This window comes from Neofelis nebulosa, chromosome 2 (genome assembly GCF_028018385.1).
Source record: "Neofelis nebulosa isolate mNeoNeb1 chromosome 2, mNeoNeb1.pri, whole genome shotgun sequence".
NCBI classification, from domain to species: Eukaryota; Metazoa; Chordata; class Mammalia; order Carnivora; family Felidae; genus Neofelis; species Neofelis nebulosa.
In genome coordinates, this window is record NC_080783.1 from 22287974 (window position 1) to 22309569 (window position 21596).

Consider the following 21596-nt stretch of genomic DNA (forward strand, 5'->3'; position numbering starts at 1 on the left):
ATTATCAGAAAAGATGATCAAAAACATTCTGCAAGCACTTGGATGGAGAGCAGTGCACATTCTGAGACTTGCCCTAGGTCTTTGTTAATCCTCCTGCTCGCTATGACAATAGATTCTAAAGGGACACTGCACAGAACATCATGTTGGTCCACTGGCAAATGACATCATATTAATCAAACTAGTGAGCATGAAGTGGCAAATGCTCTGGATACTCTGGTAAGTCATATGTGAATTGGAAATTAGATAAACCTTAGAAAAATTCATGGTACATCGGTGATATTTTTACGGTCCAATGTTTTGAGGAATGCCAGGACATTCCTTCAGTGGTAAAGGACAAGAAAGCATTGTCCAATAACAAAGAAAAAGGCACAACACTTAGCCTTCTTTGAATTTAGGAGATATCCTATCAGTTTGGTTAACTAGCACAGATTCCTTGCTCCCTGGTGGAAAAATTCAGAAACACTTTCCACTTGATGTCTCCAAGGATCCCAAGCAGGATTGATCCCCATCGTCCACAAGAGTAAATCTTTTATTGGCTTTTCTCCTTTCCCTTCTCTCTGCAACATGCCCTACAATGCTTCCTAGCATCACCTCCTAAAAAAATTACACCCAATAGTAGGATCTGCTATTGAAGGGACCCGAACCAAGACAAGAGTAGAAGCAAGGAAAGTAGTTACAAAGCCATTGCAATAATCCAGACAGAAGATGATGATGGTTCAGAATGGTAGCAGTATAAGTAATTGGATATGATCAGGAGTGGTTGAATTCTGGATGTATTTTGAAGTTTGATGAATAAAGTTGGATGTATCATATGAGGCAAAGAAGGAATCCAGGATGTCTCCAAAAATGTTGCCTGTATTAACTAGAGTAATTGAGTTTCTTTCCAGTGAGACAGAAGAAACTTCAGGAGGAGTAGATTTTCTGGGGAAGATACAGAGCTCAATTTTCGTCGGCTTAACATTGAGATACCTAGTAAATATTCAAGAGACGCTGTGAAATAAGCAGTTGGATACATGAGTCTAGAGTTCATGAGGAAGGCTCACAGAAGAGATATAATGAGAGAGTCATTGGTATATAGATGCTATTTCAAGCAGTGAGATCACCAGAAGAGTGAATATAAAGAGAAGGAGTACAGGAACAAGGCATAAGTACTGCATCCCCTCAGTGTTAACAGGCTATAGAGAAAAGAGAAGGAACAAAGGAGATTGAAAAGAAGCTATTAGTGGCCTAGAAAGGAAACTCAGAGAATGAGATGTCCAGGAGGACAGTGAAATTAAAAAAAAAAAAAAAAATTAGTACATCGAGGAGGAGAGAATGATCACCTATATTAAATCCTGCTGATAAGTCAGGGAAAATAAGGACTGAGTATTTATGAATGTGTTTAGCAATGGGAAGATCATTTTGAACCTGATGACAAATTTTTGATGCCTAAAACACTTCATAAATTCAATGAGTTTCAGTGGGTATCTGATCATTCCTGGGGCTGAATACAATCCAGCCTGCCTCAGGAAAATGGGGAGGATATGTATGAAAAAAAGGAAGGAAGGATTTTTAAAATGAATTTTGGCTACTTTGCAATTTTGCCTGGGGTCAGCCACGCCATTGACAATAAAACGTTGGGAGGAATATGAATGGCAAATGAACAAAATCCCCTCGGTGCCCTGGGGGACTGGGGCAGGGGAAATACAATAATACTAGAATCTCCTGGCAGTCAAGCTAGATTAATTTACTGAACGCTTTTGTGATAGATTTTGCTGTAAAATAAATTGGATAGTAGATTCTATTGAACAATGGTACCTACAATTTCTAATCTCAGAGTGTTTTTGGCTTATTATAATCAATGGGAGGCCCCTAGATACTCTGGAAATGATGGCTTGGTTCAGGATGGTACAGCTCCCTGATGATAATGCTGGAAGTCATCCAACAGTAAGCCTCAATTGTTCAATGAGCATCCAGGAGGAATAATGCTAAAAGGCCTCACTCATAAAAAGCAACTGACTCTCAGAAGGTAGGGGGCAAAACAAGACCACGTGATCATTTTATCCATTTTCTACATGGCAAAAAGTTGTCCTGTGTCTAGTTCTAACTTTGGTTCAAAGGATGGATTTTTCTTTCTCTTGTGATAGCATTTGAATTTGGTCCAGGAACTCCCTTTAGCTTACTTTACCAGTGCCCAACATCATCTCTCCTGATGGAAAATGCTGCCTACTTGATGTTTGCATTTCTTCCTCCACTATCCTTCTCTTGGCAATAGTTGCACTTGAGATAAAAATAGTATCTACCTCTAGGGTTGTGAAGGATCATGTGATTTAATCTAGGAAATCACTTAGAAAAGTACCAGGGAACGAATGTGTGCTAAATGTGTGCTAAATGTTACCTCTTATTTTTAGCTTTATATAGCAAAGGTGCCATCTTTTCATTGCCTACCTTTACATGGATTCCTAGGACATGTGACTATGACCAATTGTAAAATATAGAACTTACAAATCATTGTGACGATGAATACTTCTAATTCTAAAATGTATGAATGTGCCAGAAATGATGATCCTGCAACTGTCAGAAACCCTACAAATTCTGAAGACAAAGAGGAGTATGAGCCATTCTTCTTCCAAAGGCCTGAATCAGACCTTGGAATCTTAAGATCTCTGAGACTAAGATAAGCAATGACATATGCTAAATGAGTCATTATGGCAATTGCATACTTCTAAGAAAAGTAAGATGAATATCTTTCTGCCAACTCCACGTCATCTCAGACTCAACAGGTCATGCTTGGTTCATCTGGGTCACTGCTTACTGTCCACAGCTGAATTTTCTTTGTAAGGAGGCTTTGTTGGTGTGAGAAGGGAGATGATTCATTTTCAGAAATACCAAATAAAAGCTGTGCTGTCTAGTTAACAACCTATTGGAAATGTGTACAACCCCCCACCCCCAATAATGGAGTCCCAAACCCTTAGACACTTCACTTCCGTGTTCTTCTTCCCCTCTCCATTTCACTGGCTTATTTTTGCGGGCTTTGCAATGAGCATGTGCCAAAGAACAAAGGGAGGAGGGACTGAAAGTCTCTGCCTCACCTCAGGGGATGTACATTTGTTCCAATCAGACTATTTTTTACCTTATGTGGGCATAGGTGGTATCGGGGTAAGGCTATAATCTCTGTGGCCAGTGAGAACCAGGGGAGGGACTTGCATGCTAGGAAATAAATTGTCTGCTGTAAGTGCCCCGAGTGTGCCTGTCAGACACCTGCTCTTGCAAGAACATTGATTAAAGCCTCACTTCACTGTGCTCTGAGTTGCTGTGTCCCTCCTTTGATGGGGTCAGCGGGCTTATTTCTCACAGTCGTTAACATGAGCACTGAGATCCTAAGGGAGCTTCAGTGATTCAGTCACCAACCCTTCTAAGAGCACCTTTCAGTTTTTGTCACATCTGGTTCCTGATTGCAGAGTCTCAGAGCCCATTCTCCTTCTTGGACTCTTCCACAAAAGAAAATGTCCTTAACTCTGCATGACAAGCCCCTGGTCCCCATTCCACCGAAAACCTACCTGTGACTAATAAGATTTAAGAAGAAATAAAAATAGCTCTTATGCTTCTGGTCCATCTACAGCTGTACAAATGAAACTCAAATTTTTATCTCAGTGAATTATTCCAGCACATCATCAAATGGGCCATACTGTCTCTTGCCTCTGGCCTTCACACATGTTGCTTTCTCTGCCTGGAATATGCATGTTTTCCCTTCCTCCTTACCTGGCAAACTCTTCCTATTCACTCTTCCTGTCTTAGTTTAAACAACACTTAGCAAACTTAAACTATGCCTTGATTCTTTATTTTTAAAAATCAACACACTGAAAATTTCAAGAACATAAATATACTTTCCTACGCGACGTGCACTGGCATAACTTAAAGTGAGGACAGTGTGGCCTCAGATGATCTGTGAATAAGGTTCTCTTCATGGGCTCCAGCTTCCTTCCTGCAACTTCCTCCACTGAAGGACAACCGCCTTGTCAAGGAGCCTTCCTTCATCCTTTCCCAAGGATCTGGAATCACTGGTTTACATCTAAAAGAAAATGTAAATTGACGTGTTAAGTCTCCCAGGTCATTTGCAGATTGAACCTCGGTACCCTTGTGGAATGACAGGAAAGTGATGTTATGCAGCAGAGAGGATTTTACTTATTTCAGTACAAAACTAGGGACTTTGGGGCTGCCCTCACTTCTCCCTATCAGTAAAATAACACTAAATGTATTCCAATTTTCCCGACGGTTATTTTGCAAACCAAATGAGATAATGTGTTTCAAAGTGTCCATAAACTATAAAGTATTACATAAATGTTAGTGCTATTATTAGTAAGTTTTACAAATTAACTATTCATTGGCATTCAAGACAAATCTGGAGATTTGTTATTCATAAGTCCCAGATCTCTCAAAGTTGCTGAGTTCTGTTCTGCATTCAGTAGAGCTTGGAGTTCCAGGTAGATTTAGGGACAGGTTCTGAATATTTTCATAAAGCAAGGAAGCATTTTTCTTTAAGGAAAAAAAATGATATAGGGGTGCCTGGGTGGCTCAGTTGGTTGAATGTCCGACTTTGGCTCAGGTCATGATCTTACGGTTCATGAGTTTGAGCCCTGCATTGGGCTCTGGGCTGGCAGCTTCGAGCCTGGAGCCTGCTTTGAGTTCTGTATCTCCCTCTCACTCTCTGCCCCTCCCCGTTTGTGCACGCGCACGCGCGCGTGCTCTCTCTCTCCCTCTTTCTCTCTCTCTAAAAAATAAATACATAAACATTTAAAAAATATTTGTAAATGTTCTCTTTTGCCTCATTGAGAATCTTCTGAGCTTTCTTCACTTTTACCCTGGAAGAACATTTTATTTTCCTATGTGACTTGAATTTTTTTTTTTTTTCTGCCTGATCTAAGAGCTGACCTTTGCTATTTATTAAAATAATTCATTTCTTCATTTTCAGTAAAAATTGGTTAGATCCTCCATTACCTCCTAATTAATTTTTAAAAATTTACCGTGTCTTATAAGTGAATTACACAGGTCTATAGATGCTTGTCTTTAATTTTTTTTAAAGTTTATTTATTTATTTTGAGAAAGAGAGAGCATGAGAGGAGGAGGGACAGAGAGAGAGGGAGAGAGAATCCCAAGCAAGCTCTGAGTGGCCAGCACAGAGCCCCATACAGAACTCAAGCTCGTGAAAGAGTGAGATCATGACCTGAGCTGAAATCAAGAGTTGAAAGCTTAACCAACTGAACCACCCAGGTGCCCCGAAGCTTATCTTTTAAAAAACCTACTTTTTTTTTTCTGCCAAGCCAAATGTGTGCAGTTCAAACATTAGCATAAATTTCATGTTTATCATATCACTAAGGCACTATATTTTTCCATTTGTCAAATATTATGAATTTGCATGATTAAAAATGATTATTGTCTACCCATCTCAAAAATTAAAAAAAAATTTTTTTTCCTGTTTTTTTATTTTAGAGAGACAGAGACAGAGAGACAAAGAGACAGAGCATGAGTGGGAGGCGGGGGACAGAGAAAGAAGGGACACAGAATCCCAAGCAGGCTGCAGGCTCTGAGCTGTCTCCACAGAGCCTGATGCAGGGCTGTAACCACGAACCGTGAGATCATGACCTGAGCTGAAGTGGGACGCTTAATGGAGTGAGCCACCCAGGCGCCCCTTAAAATTTTTTTTCAAAGATTGGTCATTGTTTAAAGTGGTCTTTGTGAATCTGTTTTTCTCTGAAGTCAGAAAACAGTTTCAAAAAGAAGGCAGTGAATTATGCTAGTTTGAAAAAAGAAACAAAAGCATCTGGTTTTTTTCTGTTAAAAGTGATATATACTAGGTAAGAGTTTGGCTGCTCATGTGCCTAGGCCAGAGGCAAGGCCCTCTCAAGCAAAATCAAATGAGCCACAGAGGTTTGCTCACATCCATGCACTAAAGCACAGTAACCAAACAAACACATAAATAAACAAATCCATCCATCCATCCATCCATCCAAACATCCATCCAAACATCCACCCATCCTCAAACTCAACTACCTACCTCATTTGATCACTGATGTAGTACATTGTTCCCAGGATCAGAAAAGTAGACTGCAGTTCCCTGCATCAGCACTTTTAGACTCTGAGAGTGTTGGCCATTTTTTCCTTTATTTTCATTCACGTATTCATTCACTCATTTATCCAATAAATATTTTAGAGCCCTTCTGTGCTGGGTACCCATTTAGGTGAACAAGTGTTTAATCCAGGCATTCAGATGACTAGGAAAGACAGGGTCCCCTGCTTTCACGGAGATTATGATCAAGTGGGTAGAAGCAGATAATAAACAAGTGTATAAAATGAGATCATGAAGGTTAATGAGTGAGACTGATTAGCATGGGAAGGGAGGGCCACTCATTTCGATTGGCTGGCCACGAAGCCCTCTGTGAGGACATGAACTTTGTTTAAAGATCTGAGGAATAGAGGGAAGCAATCATACAAAGAACTAGGAGAAGAGTGTTCTCCTCTGGCCCAGAGAACAGAAACGCAAAGTCCCTAAAATTGGACTAGACTTGGCCTTCTCAGTATTTCTGCAAGAAGCCAGGGTGGCTGCTGTTTAGTGAGCAGAGGGGAAAATGGTAGGACATGCACTCATTTCTTCATTTTTAGTAAAAATTGATTTGATTTAGGGGCTACATCATGAATCTCAAGAAGACCAAATTACCCTTCATTTGTGTTTTCTTCCAAGTGGAAGAAGAAGGCATAGGGGAGTTCTAAACAGTGAAGTAAAAGGGTCTATTTTACATTAAAAGTACTGCTCTGGCTTGTCTGCAGTGGCTGAATTAGAAAATTGCAAGAATAGAAGTAGAAAAGCGAATAGTGAGATTACTGCACTTCTCTAGGTGAGAGATGCCGAAGGATCAGAGTAAGGGCAGAGGAGATAGAAGTTAATGGATCTGTGGTACATTTGAAGGTATACATTTGTGGTATAGTTAGCAAACAGTCGATTAGAGTAAATACTGAGGAAAGGATGAGGGAAAAAGGGACATCAAGGATGTCTCCTAAATTTTTGAAATGGTGCACTGTGTTGATGGCAGTGCCATTTACTGATATTGAAAGGCTAAGGGAGGAATACACTTTTTTTTAGGGTTTATTTATTTTTTGAGAGAGAGTGTAAGCAGGGGAGGGGCAGAGAGAGAGAGAGAAGGAGAGAGGGACAGAGGATCCAGCAGGCTCTGTGCTGACAGCTGCGAGCCCAATGCTGACAGCTGCCAGCCTAATGCGGGGCTTGAACTCACAAACCATGAGATCATGATCTGAGCCAAAGTTGGACTCTCAATAGACTGAGCCACCCAGGAGCCCCAGGAGGAGTACATTGTTGATGCACAGTTCTATAAAGAGCATGAAGCCCAGGTAGGAGAAAGTAACATATCAGAATAATGTATTTATCAGGTTACATCAGTCAATGTTACTGAACTGCAATTAACGAGGAAAGAAAAATGTTCTTCTAGAGTTACCTTTTTTGTGCTTGGAAGAAGACTAAGCAATAGAAAATTTAATGGGCTGTAGCTTGTATTTAGATGAAGAACACATGGATTTACAGCACTTTTTATAGAACATTATAAAATATTGATATATTTAATTTCATCATATAAGTTAGAAAACACCTTACTAGCAGATTTACACACACACACACACACACACACACACACATATATATATATATAAAATAGAACTTGAAAAGTAGTTGGTATATTACTATACTATTACTATAGTATAATAATATACTATACTATAATACCATACTATCTTATGCTTAAGAAATATCTGCTGGAATGAATGTACTTATAACAACATACAGCAATTACGTTACATGTGCTTTTGAAAAAAGTCATCACAAACTGCTTAAAGATGTGTTTGTAGACACTTGCTTGTTAGACAAATGGTAGCAAAAAGCAAAGCTGAACACATAACAGCCAGGTTCCAGTAGGCACTTAGTTTGAGAACCCCTGGCATAGTAGACTTCATTCTGAATCGTGACCAAAACTGAACCTTGCTATCAGCTTCTGCACACATTATTCAATGTGGGACCCTCAAACACATACTTCTACAGTAGCCAGGCATCAAATCAGTGAACAAAAGGATCTAGAGCTATCAGGAGTGGTGGTCAGGGGATAAACTTGAGGATACTTGCCTGTTTCCAAGGGGCGGCCCTTTCTCAGCTCTGACACTATTGCTCTGGAGTGAGAGTCTCATCTTGACAGATTTTTCAATTTTTCAACACTTATAAATGTTGGCAATTACATTTTTTAGAAGATGCTGTGGGGGGCAAACAAAACATGTCAATAGGCCAAATTTGGCTCTGGGGAATCTTAATTTTGACCTTAATCTCTGTGGGCCTCAGATGATATAATTCTGTGATAGTGGCATGTAAACTTAATAACATTTTCTCAGTGGTTCTTCACATTTTCATTCACAAGTTTCTTTAAGAAGGTAAGAATCTGATGAAATTATGGAAACCTTCCATAATCTCCATGTGAATGATATTTTACAAAACATGTCAGTATGTTCATGGACTCCCTGAAAGTTGTTCATAAAGGATTCCATGGACACCGTTTAAGAATCCCTGGCTTACACTCTGAAAAACAGTATGGACTTTCCTCAAAAGATTAAAAATAGAACTACCCTATGAATCAGCAATTGCACTACTAGGTATTTATCCGAAGGATACAAAAATGTTGATTTGAAGGGGGACATGCATCCCAATGTTTATAGCAGCGCTATCAACAATAGCCAAAGTATGGAAAGAGCCCAAATGTTCATTGATGGATGAATGGATAAAGAAGATGTTATTTGTGTGTGTGTGTGTGTGTGTGTGTGTGTGTGTGTGTGTGTGTGTATGTAATGGAATACTAGTTGGCAATCAAAAAGAATGAAATCTTGCTGTTTGCAATAACATGGATGGAGCTAGAGTGTATTATGCTAAGTAAAATAAGTCAGAGAAATACAAGAATCATATGATTTCCCTCATATGTGGAATTTAAAAAACACAACAGATAATAATAGGGGAAAGAAAGGAAAAATAAGATAAAAATGGAGAGGGAGACAACCCATAGAGACTCTTAAATACAGAGAACAAACTGAGAGCTGCTAGAGGGGAGGTGTGTGTGTGTGGGGGGGGGTGGGCTAAATGGGTGATGGGCATTAAGGAGGTCACTTGTTGGGATGAACACTGGGTGTCATATATAAGTGATGAATCACTGGGTTCTACAAATGAAACCAATACTACACCGTATGTTAACTAACTTGAATTTAAATAAATTAATTAAAATTTTGAAAAGAGAATCCCTGGCTTAAACAAATGTAAAAATTAAAATGTTATAATGATATCTCTTCTTCAACTGTCAGAAAGCTCAAACCCAGGTCTAACTAAAATTTTATGTCTACTTTCCAGTTTGGTTTTTCTCCTTGGTCTTGACCTTCTAAAATGTCTTCTATTTCTTTTTCTTCTCTCATTTTCCCCGTGTTCATCACTCCTCTCCCCTCACCTCCTGATTGTGCTCATGCTGCTCAGAAACCTGGCTGCTCAGAAACCTCTACAGCTGCCCTTTCCCAAATCTGTTGTCCATCCTAGAGGTCTGTCTTGAATCTGCCTTGGGCCAACTCCCTTAGACCCCTGAGGATGTCTTTCAGCAGAACTTCAAAAGCACTTACAGACTGCATATCTCATTTTGACACTTAATCATACTCTTGCTTTTTAATGTTATTAAATGTTTCACATGACTGTGCCACAGGGCTGCATAAAGTCTCATGTTTTGCCCCTCTCTTATACACCCCACAGCATTTAACAGAGTAGTGAGAATAGATACAGCCTCAGTAGACATAGATTAAGTTCAATTGTACTGCTCTTGATTTCAAAGCCCTCTATTTTTCCATTTCTTTTTGTAAATAGGGCAAATCACTCGAAGCACATGTCATTTTTAAAATGAGCTTTCACCTGGTGATGCAATGAAACCCAGATTCACAGGGGAGCATGAGGATTTGGGCGGATGAAGGATATTCCTGTCTGGAAGCTGTAAGAACTAATATGGTAATTGATTTGACTGGATTCTAAGGCCGATTAAGCGGTCATAGATCTTTAGGACATAGAAGAAGATTAACCGGAGAATATGTTCTTTGCTATAGAGTAATAAGCTGTGAGTTTATGGTTTTTGATAATTTCTCAATCCATTTTACATTTTTATTAAATCTGTTATTGGAGAACATTAGCAGACTTTAGATGTAGCCTGTTACTCATTGCAAAATATAGCCTTTAAATAAATGCTAAGATGGCTTCTAAAGGTTAATGTTGCCAGTGTCAGATATTTCTAGGCAACAGTTTAAAAGGCTTGACATTTGCTGGGTAGCCCCTGAGAAAGTGCTCCTCCTCCCGAACATAGCACATGTAGAAGCTAGACTCGTTGAGCAGACATTAATTGGGTGTCTACTATATACTAGGTATGCTGGTGTGGGGGCAAAGGAGTCCCTACCTTTGAGACAACAGAGATACAGACATTAATAAAACAAACACCTGCCCTTGCCTTCTCCCCACTGTTGAATGGGGAGACAGCACAGCAAGAATAGGCAACCTGAAAGTATGAAGGAATAGTACTGTGCTTATCAGTGGGCACCAGGGGCCCATGAAGCCTTCCTGGAAGAAATAACAAAGCAGCTGAGTGTTCAGAGATACTGAGTAAGACTTCAGGGGTTTACATTGCCGACATCAATCACCATCTATTCACTGTCCACGGTTTCCTACTTGTTTAATTTGTATCGTATAAGTTGTCATCTAAGGATTAATATCATCTTAACTGAGATCGTGTATTCCAACTTACAAGAGTTCTAACCAGAGTGAGTGTGCAGTTATGTTGAAAACTATGCTTCAGCTCCTCGGGCCGGCTTGGAACCTGTGGAGGCCTGCTGGGAACAGGACTCCTGAAATGACAAATATATCTGGAAGGCTGTGGTCCAAAGCCATTTTGGGGGGCTATAAGCGAGGTCTCCGGAACCAGAGGGAGCACACAGCTCTTCTTAACATTGAAGGTGTTTATGCTTGAGATGAAACTAAATTCTATCTAGGCAAGAGATGTGCTTATGTGTACAAAGCAAAGAATAACACAGTGACTCCTGGTGGCAAACCGAATAAAATTGGAGAGATCTGGGGAAAAGTAACTCGTGCTCATGGAAACAGTGGCATGGTTCATGCCATATTCCGAAGCAACCTTCCTGCTGAAGCCAGTGGCCACAGAATCCGTGTGATGTTGTGCCCCTCAATGATTTAAACTAACAGAAAAGTAAATAAATGAAGGTGTAGATTTGTTCTCTTGTAAAAAAACAAAAAAAAAACAAAAAAAAACAAAAAAAACAACAACTATGTTTCACTCACCCAACTGGTGAATTTGTTATAAAGACTGCATTTGTCTCATTACATCCCAAAATATCAGGAAATACCTTTAATAATAAGGTGTACATACCTAGGGGCATTATGACATACCTTAGGCTTCAAGAGATATATTCTATTTCTGGAAGTTTATTGGGAAAGTATTATTAAATTAATTAAGCAGGGAGGCCATTAGACTGAGTGGCTCTAATGCCAGGATTGTCTATGTAAGCAAACCGAAATATAAGCCTATAAATGCCTTGAGGTTATGAAATGAAAACACTAAGAATAACCAGTCACAAGCAGCCAACTAGTCTTTGAGTTTTAGCCCATCAAATAGTTGCCTTTCTTTGCTTCCACGCCTTCTTATATGAGTCTTCTTGGTTCCTGGCGGTGGAGGGCTCCAACCACTTCCAGCTTGGCACTGCTTGGTTGGAAGGAATCGCTCTTTGCTCAAACTCTTGAAATTTTAATATGCCTCAGTTTCCCTTTTTAAAAAGTTGGTTTATTTATTTATTTATAGTGTTTATTTATTTTTGAGAGTGTTTATTTATTTGTTTATTTGTTTGTTTATTTATTTATTTATTTATTTATTTATTTATTTTGAGAGAGAGAGGCAGAGTGCGAGTGGGGGAGGGGCAGAGAGAGGGAGACACAGAATCCGAAACAGGGTCCAGTCTCTGAGCTGTCAGCACAGAGCCCGATGTGGGGCTCGTACTTAGGAAGGGTGAAATCATGACCTAGGCTGAAGTTGGAAGCTTACCTGACTGAGCCACCCAGGTGCTCCAAAATTTCTTTATTTTGAGACACACACACACACACACACACACACACACACACAGAGAGAGAGAGAGAGAGAGAGAGAGAGAGAGAGAGAGAAAGAGATTATGTGTGTGAGCCGAGGAGGAACAGAGAGAGAGGGAAAGAGAATCCCAAACAGTTTTCACAGAAGGCTCCATCTCACGAACCATGAGATCATGACCTGAGCCGAAATCAAGAGTTGGCTGCTTAACCAACTGAGCCAACTGGGCACCCCTGCCTCAGTTTACCTTTAAAAATTTTTTTTTAATTTTTTACATTTATTTAGTTTTGAGACATAGAGCACTAGTGAGGGAGGGGCAGAGAGAGAGAGAGAGAGAGAGAGAGAGAGAGAGAGACTCCAAAGCAGGCTCTAGGCTCTGAGCTGTCAGCACAGAGCCCAACACGGGGCTCCAACCCACAAATCATGAGATCATGACCTGAGCCAAAGTTGGATACTCAACCAACTGAGTCACCCAGGCACCCCTCAGTTTATCTTTTAATGGTATGTTGGAATAGAAAGCCATTGCCTACTAGTAAGCTTCACAAAGTTTTGAATAATGTTTCTCACTCTAGTAGCTTTTAAAATAGAAGCTTGGGGCACTTAGGTAGCTCAGTTGGTTACACACCCGACTTCAGCTCAGGTCATGATCTCACAGTTCATGAGTTCAAGCCCCACATCTGGCACTGTGCTGACAGCTCAGAGCCTGGAGCCTGCTTCTGATTCTGTCTCTCCCTCTCTCTCTGCCCCTCCCCTCTTATGCTCTGTCTGTCTCTCTCTCAAAAGTAAATAAAAACACTTTAAAAATAAAAAAATAATAATAAAATAGTAGCTTAGCTGGGGCACCTGGGTGGTTCAGTCAGTTAAGCATCTGACTTTGGCTCAGGTCATGATCTCAGGATCTCATAGTTCGTGAGTTCAAGCCCCACATAGGGCTTTCTGCTGTTAACACAGAGCCTGCTTCAGATCCTGTCTCCCTCTCTCTTTGCCCCTCCCCTGCTCACACTCTCTCTCAAAAATAAATAAACATTAAAATAGTAGCTTGAAAAAAAATGTTTCAGAGTCTGATGTTGACTTAAACACATACAAAGATAAGGAGGAGAGGAGAATAAGCCTACCCTCCTCAGGTTAACAGCTCCTATAAATTTAAATAAATATATAGATAGAAATTAACAACATTTTGGGGCACATGGGTGGTTCAGTTGGTGAAGCATCTGACTCTTGATTTTGGTTCAGGTCATGATTTCATGGTTTGTGAGATCAAGCCCCACGTAGGGCTCTGCACTGACAGCATGGAGCCTGCTTGGGATTCTCTCTTTCCCTCTCTCTCTGCCCCTCCCCCACTTGCACACACGTGTACTCTCTCGCTCTCTCTCCCTCAAAACAAACAAATAAATAAATAAATAAATAAACTTTAATGAAAAAGAAAATGAACAAAATTTCAAGTTAAATATAAATCAGTATAAAACTAATTTAAATTAAAACATCAACTTAATGTGATTTGTGCTACTATTTTGGTAAAACTAAATAATGAAAAGATTTCAAAGATATGGTCTCAGTCAGATTTTATATTTATGTATACATTTTTAAAAATTTTTTTAATGTTTATTTATTTTTGAGAGAGAGAGAGAGAGAGAGAGGTTGTGTGCAAGTGGGGGAGGAGCAGAGGAGGAGACACAGAATCTGAAGCAGGCTCCAGGCTCTGAGCTGCCAGCACAGAGCCAGATGCGGGGCTCGAACCCACAATCCGTGAGATCATGGTGTCTGGTGCTTAACTGACTGAGCCACCCAGGCACTCCTATGTATACATTTTTTTTACCTCAATAATACTAATACAGAGCATGCCAATTCACATTTGTATTAATAATTTCAAGAAATTACTTGTTAGTTGAAGATAATCAGATGTCATACTTAACCACAATTTGGCCAGGAACAATGCCTAATTGTCAATTTGTTGAATTTTACATTAAATTGGTATGTGAATCTAGTTATTGGTTGAGGAAAAGAAAAAAAAAATCTTTAGTGTGTATCTCCTGTTTACTACATTCAGAAATGGAATATGCACACACACCTTGATGCTAGTTTCTTACTGCCCAATTCGTGGCACACTTGGTGACATAAAACAACTCCTACTTACTCTCTTACAGTCAGTTCTTGGAGTCAAGAGTCCAAAATCAGTTTTGCTGGGCTGAAAGAAAGGTGTTGGCAGGGCCATGCTCCCTCAGGAGGCTCTAGGGGAGAATCTATGTCCTTGCCTTTTCCAGTTTCTAGAGATGCATTTCTTGGCTCATGGCCCCTTCCCCCATCTTCATGGTTGGCAATGTTACATTTTCAAATCTCTCTTTGCTTCATCATGTACCATCTTTTCATCTGCCTCCCTCTCAGGACACTTGTGACTGCATTTAGGTAATCCAGATAATCTCCCAGTCTCAAAATCCTTACTTTAATCACATCTGCAGAGTCTCTTTTGCTCTGTAGAGCAACTTTCACGGGTGCCAGGGATGTGGACCTGCCTGTCTTTGGGGGCCAGTATTTAGCCTACCACAATCTCCTCACAACCCAAGTATGGTGGGACTGATTGCTGTGCAAAGGCTTTTCTTGAGTTCAGTATGTTGTGGGATCACTCGATATTCCCAGCACTGTTCTCAAGTTCCATTACTGAGAAACTGGTATTTACTTTAGTTGGCCTTTGCTCGGTACATAAAATGCGAATGCAGTATAGACACAAGCATGGAATAGCATGATGGCATTCAGGTATTAGATGGCCATTCCAGTGATCCGTGCAGGTGTCATGTATCAGTTTATTGTTTCAGACAATCACATTTTTCAGCACACAGTATCTTTCTGGTCTACTTGTCCATCTTCATGGTGATTCAGCTCTTTCCAGCCTGAGTGTTGACTTCCCCCAAGGAAAGGATCCAATTGGTCAACGCTGAAGCTTCTTAGGGGTCATCTCCTTGGACAGAGCTTTCATGGCAGGTTCCCCAGCCCTTGTCAGTCAGTTGTGGGAGAAGCATCTACAGGTCCAGGGATGCATAAGGCACTTCCTACAGAAGCTCCTCTCAAAAAGAGGCTCTGGGCATGGTAGGCAGTTCCTCAAAGGGCACCCTAATTGCAAGTTTAACTGCATAATTTCTTTAGTAAAAGGAGAACAGATTCCAGGATTCTATGAACTATGGAATAATGACAGTAACTACATAGCTATAATTGAGGAGATATGATACATTCAAGGGAGACTATTCAAACTCATTAAGTCATTTTCATTATCAGTCACAGCTGTACACAAAGCTAAAAGGATTGCTAAATGCTTAGGATAAAGGGGAATTTGAGAAACCTGCCCATGAGTTCTTCTATCTTTACGATTTCTTGCATGAGAAAAGGTTCTTCTGTTTGGAAGAAAGGGGGTGGAAATAAACGTAGAAGGAGTCAAAGTGAGAGAATCACATATGCAAGACCAAGCAGCAATTTGTCTGCCTTAAGCAGACAAGTTAAGTTGCAGCAAGCAGATGAGGGGATTCAATTGAAATTTAAATTTACGAGTATTGTGACTTCGCTTGTGAGTGGGAGCCCTATTTAAAACTCTGGCAACCAGACTCACAATTCAGGGTTTTTCTACCATAATTTGATGTCTGTCATTTATATTGTCATGAGTTTGAAAGCTTCAGAGAGGTAAAATGACAGATGATGTTTGCAGTTTCCGCAGAGATTGTTTGGAGGAAAAATACAGCAGTTACCATAGCCCAACCTTTGTATAATCTTTTTTTTTTTCATGCACTTTTTGCAGAAATGTATAACTTTTAAAACCTCCTTGGGAAATTTTAAATCATTTGGTAATTTTTACATACTACTAAGTTCCTAGGAACTTACTAAATTTTGATTGTATGAACTAAAATTGCTATGTAATTGGATTTATTGAAAAATTTAATTCGGGGAGTCTGGGGGCTCAGTCAGTTAAGTGTGATCAGGTCATGATCTTACGGTTCCTGAGTTTGAGCCTTGTATCAGTCTCCATGCTGACAGTGCAGAGCCTGCTTGGGACTTTCTCTCTCCCTCTCTCTCTGCCCCTCCCCTTATCATTCTCACCCTCTCTCTCAAAAATAAATCAATAAACTTTAAAGAAAAGAAAAATTTACTTCAAAACAAGACTAACAATAATTGAGAATCATCTTAAGACAGCATTGTTGTTTATAGGATTTTCCTGACCCAACCTTACATGATGACACTTCTTTGTTACTCATTAATTGAAAAATGAGAGGAGTAATGTGCATGAGACATAGAGTTTTTTGTCTCTGCTGTAGACCAAGATCTAAAAAAATCTTATGGCCACTATCCTAGGGAAATTGGTTGGCCACTTCTCACAATTGCTACAGCATGTTTGTGGCCAACAGTAAGGGAAAAGTGAAGTCAACAAGTCTGTTTTCAGAACTGGCCCTTACTGTTTACAGTGATGGGAAGGTTCACAGAATTCTAAATAAAGAAATGATTAAAATGGATGTTTCAAAAGGAGCACAATATGGACCAAATTACTGGAATAGAAAAGCATTAAAGATGGCATAAAGGTGGTGCATCTCTATCTATAACTTTTCATTTACTGATTGCCTCTTGGACACTGACTTGGCTTCTAATACAACCAAAGGCAAAACAATACGGACAGCAAAGATGTTTCTTCAAAAAGCAAATCTTTTTTGCAAAGCCAAACAAATGAATTTTATGATACATTATGATGTTTCTCCCTCCCATACCAGTAGTAAAAATAGAATGTGGAGATTTAAAAATAAGAATGGAATTTTGTCAAATTATTTATTATTAATGATTTTTTGAAAACCATTGAATAGACTTAAGTTTGATTTATATTATCATCTTAATTCATTGTGTTAACCTGATTTGAAAATTCAAATGAATCCAGAGAAACTTTATTTTTTTCCAGAGAAGCTTTCTACATGAATCGATACCTGCCTTTATATAGGAAATTTCTAGAAATACAAATTGGTAGAGATAGCTTCATTTCCTAGTAACAAGTCTCATACCAATGTTATATTTTTCTGACTGTGAATATGCATTGTATCATAAGATTATAATTACATTTCAAATTGTCATAATGTATAGCTATTTTCCTACATATACAAACAACAAAATTAGAGTCAAACCTAACAAACTGACTAAAAATTTTTACCAATTTAAAACGCCATAGTGAAAAGCAATTAAAGTAGAGAATCTTTCATTTTTTTTAAGTTTATTTATTTATTTTAGAGAGAGAGAGGTATCAAGAGAGAGTCAGAGAATCCCAAGCAGGCTCCATGGATAGCCCAGAGCCTGAAGCAGGGCTTGATCTCACCAACTGTGAGATCATGTCCTGAGCCAAAATCAAGAGTCAGACATTTAACCAACAGAGTCACCCAGGAGCCCCTTTCATTTATTAATAATAGCTCACCAGTCATACTTAGACAATGGGTAAGCAATTATTATTTTTGCTTTTTCTTTTAAGTTAATTTTTTTAAAAGTAATCTCTGCACCTGTGGGCTCGAACTCTTGACCCCAAGATCAAGAGTCACATGCTCTACTGACACAGCCAGTCAGGCACCCAGATTTTTTCTAAGTTAAATTTTAAGATGAATAGTTGTCTTGCTAAAGACTAGGAGTATATTTCCCAAATATATTATTATGGCTGAAGGATAACACAACAAGATTTCAGAAGGTGAAATAAAACACATTTCTCAATGGTTATATTTCCTTTGTATCAAAGTTTAGTCATCTATGGGATGTTTGGAAAGACAGGCCATTCTTGATTATTCAGAGGTCAGAGAGGTCTTTTGTCTGAGTTTTCATAATCAAATTCCTGCATTTATATTAGATCCTTTAGGAAAGCAAAATACAAAATATTTACAAGCACGTAATACAAAACTGGCCATTTCTAAAATTAGTCCCCACTCAAATACTACAGAATCCTCGATGCCTAACATTAGCCTTTATTTATTTTTACTTTTTAAAATTAAAAACATTTTTAATTTATTTATATATGAGAGGGAGAGAGGAGAAAGAGAGAGACAGGGAAAGGGAGAGGGGGAGGGGCAAAGAGAGAAGGAGACACAGAATCTGAAGCAGGCTCCAGGCTCTGAGCTGTCAGCACAGACCCCAACGTGGGCCTCGACGAGCCAAAAATCATAATCTGAGCTTAAGTTGGACTATTAACCAACCGAGCCAACCAGGCACCTCTAACATTAGCCTTTATATTCCCCATGACTTAAAGCATCAGTATCTGGACAGTATGATGTAAAATGTAATGCAAAGCAAAGTGAAAATGCAAATATCCCCCAAGATTCGAACTTTCATGAAGTTGCAGAAAGTGAAGATGGAGAATTTCTAAAACAACAGGGAAATGCCAGTTAAACCATTCAACTACCAGAGGAGGCAACAACAGGGGGAGTGATGACAAAGTCAAAGCTTCAAAAGAGAATTCTTTGAACATAATACAATTTAGAGGGACCTGAGGGAAAATGTGGGTTGAAGATATCAGGTCTTACTCTCGAAAACATTTGTTTGTAATGTTACACCCCAAAGCAATGAATTTTTGGCTCATTCTCTGTTCATTCTAAAGATCAATACACAATTACAAGTTGTAACCTAAATGTTAACTGTGATCATTTATTTTCACAATTTCTATTTCATTTTTCATGCTAAAGATCCATCAAATCTCTTTGACTTTCTCCTTTTCCTTCTCTTCTTCCTTTTCCTTCTCTCTCTCTCTCTCTCTCTCTCTTTTTCATTCTCCTTCTGGAGTATGTGTTATGAAATTTTGGCCTCCTGGGTTAAGAGGATCCACCTTCAGTGGATTTTTCCTCCTACCAAATAATGTCAGATCATGAGAACATTTTGAGCAGAAACAAAAAGGAATAAGCTGGGTCATTTCAAATCTCAGTAATCTGAAAAAGAATGTAATAGAGGTAATGATACTTGTTCTGGAATGTCATCATCTTTTGGGGGCAGATATACTAATTCTGTGAACTTTCTAGGTCCTCAGGCCTTAACCTCTCAGTGCTGGAGGAGAGTCTTTAAAAAAAATTTTTTTTAAGTTTATTTATTTATTTTGAGAGAGACAAGAGACAGCACGAGCAGGGGAGGGGGAGAGAGAGAGAGGGGGAGAGAGAGAGAGAGGAAGAGAGAGGAAGAGAGAGCGAGAGAATCCCAAGCAGGCTCCACACTGTCAGTATAGAGCCTGATGTGGGGCTCGAGCTCACAAAACTGTGAGATCATGACCTGAGCCAAAACCGGGAACTGGATGCTTAACTGACTGAGCCACCCAGGCACCCCTGGAGGAGAAAGTCTTTTAAAAAGCAGAATGTGATCAATTAGAATTTGCAGTCTTTTCCTCCCTGTTTCCACCTTATTCACTTAGATTCCTAAATATAGGTGTTCCCTAAGGTACCTATCCCTCTTTTCCTCAGTGCTTTCCCTTGAATGTTCTGGAAATTAGGGATCGTGTTTTTAAATTGCTTTCTTTATTACCTAGTAAACAGGTATGTTTTTGAGATCTTTCCAAATACTTTTATGGCCCAAAAATAATTTTTTTTTTTTTCCACATGGAAATCAGGCTCTACCACATGGGACAGGTAAAATGTAACATCTCAGGAGGTTGTTCTGGTATTACTGTTCTGCAATGTTTTATTCTGGATTTGAAACTGGATCTCTTCCTATGTAATGTATTCTTTTTGTTAATTCCAACTATCAGATAATGCCATCACCAGAATAAAATTTCAGTTTCTTCCCTGCTTCATTAATTGAAAAGGAAATATGACTGAACTGTCTTGCTCATTATGATTCAGCCAAGAACATCCATACCAGTGAGAAATAAGAAATATTGTTACTTTCCCTGCTGGTGCATTCTAATGAATCTCAGGTAATTATTTCTGGATCTTTGGGTCACCCCTAGTTCTAGAATAAGTGCACAATAAAAGTATTAGGTGTGTGTTATAGGTTGAGTTAGAATCTGAAGAGGCTATCCATATTTGCAATGATCTTGGCTCAGATCAAGATCTCACAGTTTGTGAGTTAGGACCCAGCTTCGGGCTCTGCAATGACAGCTTCGGATTCAGTCTCTCCCTCTCTCTGCCCCTCTCCGATTAGTTTTCTCTCTCTCTCTCTCTCAAAATAAATGAACTTAAAAAATTAAATGTGAAATGGTTGTTCTTTACAAGAACATGCTTTATACAAGATTTTATTATATTTCACTTAAATAGGTATTAGATAAATTGTGGTTCATTATTATTATAAATTTTATAAATTATTTCATGATATTCTTCATTTCATTTACACAGAGTATGAGTAATATATTATAGTAAGGAGCTGTTACCCCTCTAAAGTCATGTTGGAAAGCAATACAAAAAGGCTTACTATTCTATTTTTTAATTTTTATTATTGTTTTTTTAATCTTTATTTATGTTTGAGAGAGAGAGACAGAGTGTGAGCAGGGTAGGGGCAGAGAGAGAGGGAGACACAGAATCTGAAGCAGGCTCCAGGCTCTGAGCTGGCAGCACAGAGCCTGACATGGGGCTCAAACTCAGGACTTGTGAGATCATGACCTGAGCTGAAGTTGGATGCTCAACCGATTGAGCCACCCAGGTGCCCCAAGGCTTAGTATTTAAAAAACAAATTCACAGGGTGCCTAGGTGGCTCAGTCGGTTAAATGTCCAAGTCTTGGTTTCGGCTCAGGTCATAGTCTCACGGTCAGTGGGTTCTAGCCCTGCATCGGGCTCCACACTGATGGCACGGAGCCTATTTGGAATTCTCTCTCCCTCTCCCGGTCTCTCTGTCCCTTCCCAGCTTGCACTCATGCTCTCTTTCCCTCAAAATAAGTAAGTAAATAAAACTAAAAAAAAATGAAAATAAAAACAAATTCACAATTTTAAAGTTGTTCTTCCTGCACTTCTATTCCAGTGAATTAAAATACGGATTTTCACAAACATGAACATTTTTAACTTTCACTGTATTACAAAGAAAGAAAGAAAGAAAGAAAGAAAGAAAGAAAGAAAGAAAGAAAGAAAACATACCAAACCTTGCAAAATAATTTATTATTTTTTGATTCAAGATTTCTTCTTGGCAGTGTGATATAGAAACCATTTGTACTAAGTAGTACATGGAGAAGGAGAGAACATGTTAAGGTACTTTAAAATACAGAGGCTGTAGTCACATCTACTTGGAATATGATTGTGCTTCTCTTCCAAGAAGCATGGTGCCATTTTTCACCTTAAGTTTTTCCTTTAAGGAGTGCATTGTTTGGAATTCATATTATTCCCTTAGCAAGGTCAGGTTCTTTGTTGTTTTGACAGGATATGGAGATCTTGATTCATGTTTGCATAGAACTAAACTATCACAGTATATCACACCACTACTGAAACTATTTTACTGGCTTTC

At 39.1% G+C, this 21596-nt stretch overlaps 1 pseudogene; it reads left to right on the forward strand.

The window, feature by feature from the left end:
- The first annotated feature begins 10901 nt into the window (after window positions 1-10901).
- On the forward strand, window positions 10902-11343 carry LOC131492819 (large ribosomal subunit protein eL33-like; annotated as a pseudogene).
- Window positions 11344-21596: the final 10253 nt, after the last annotated feature.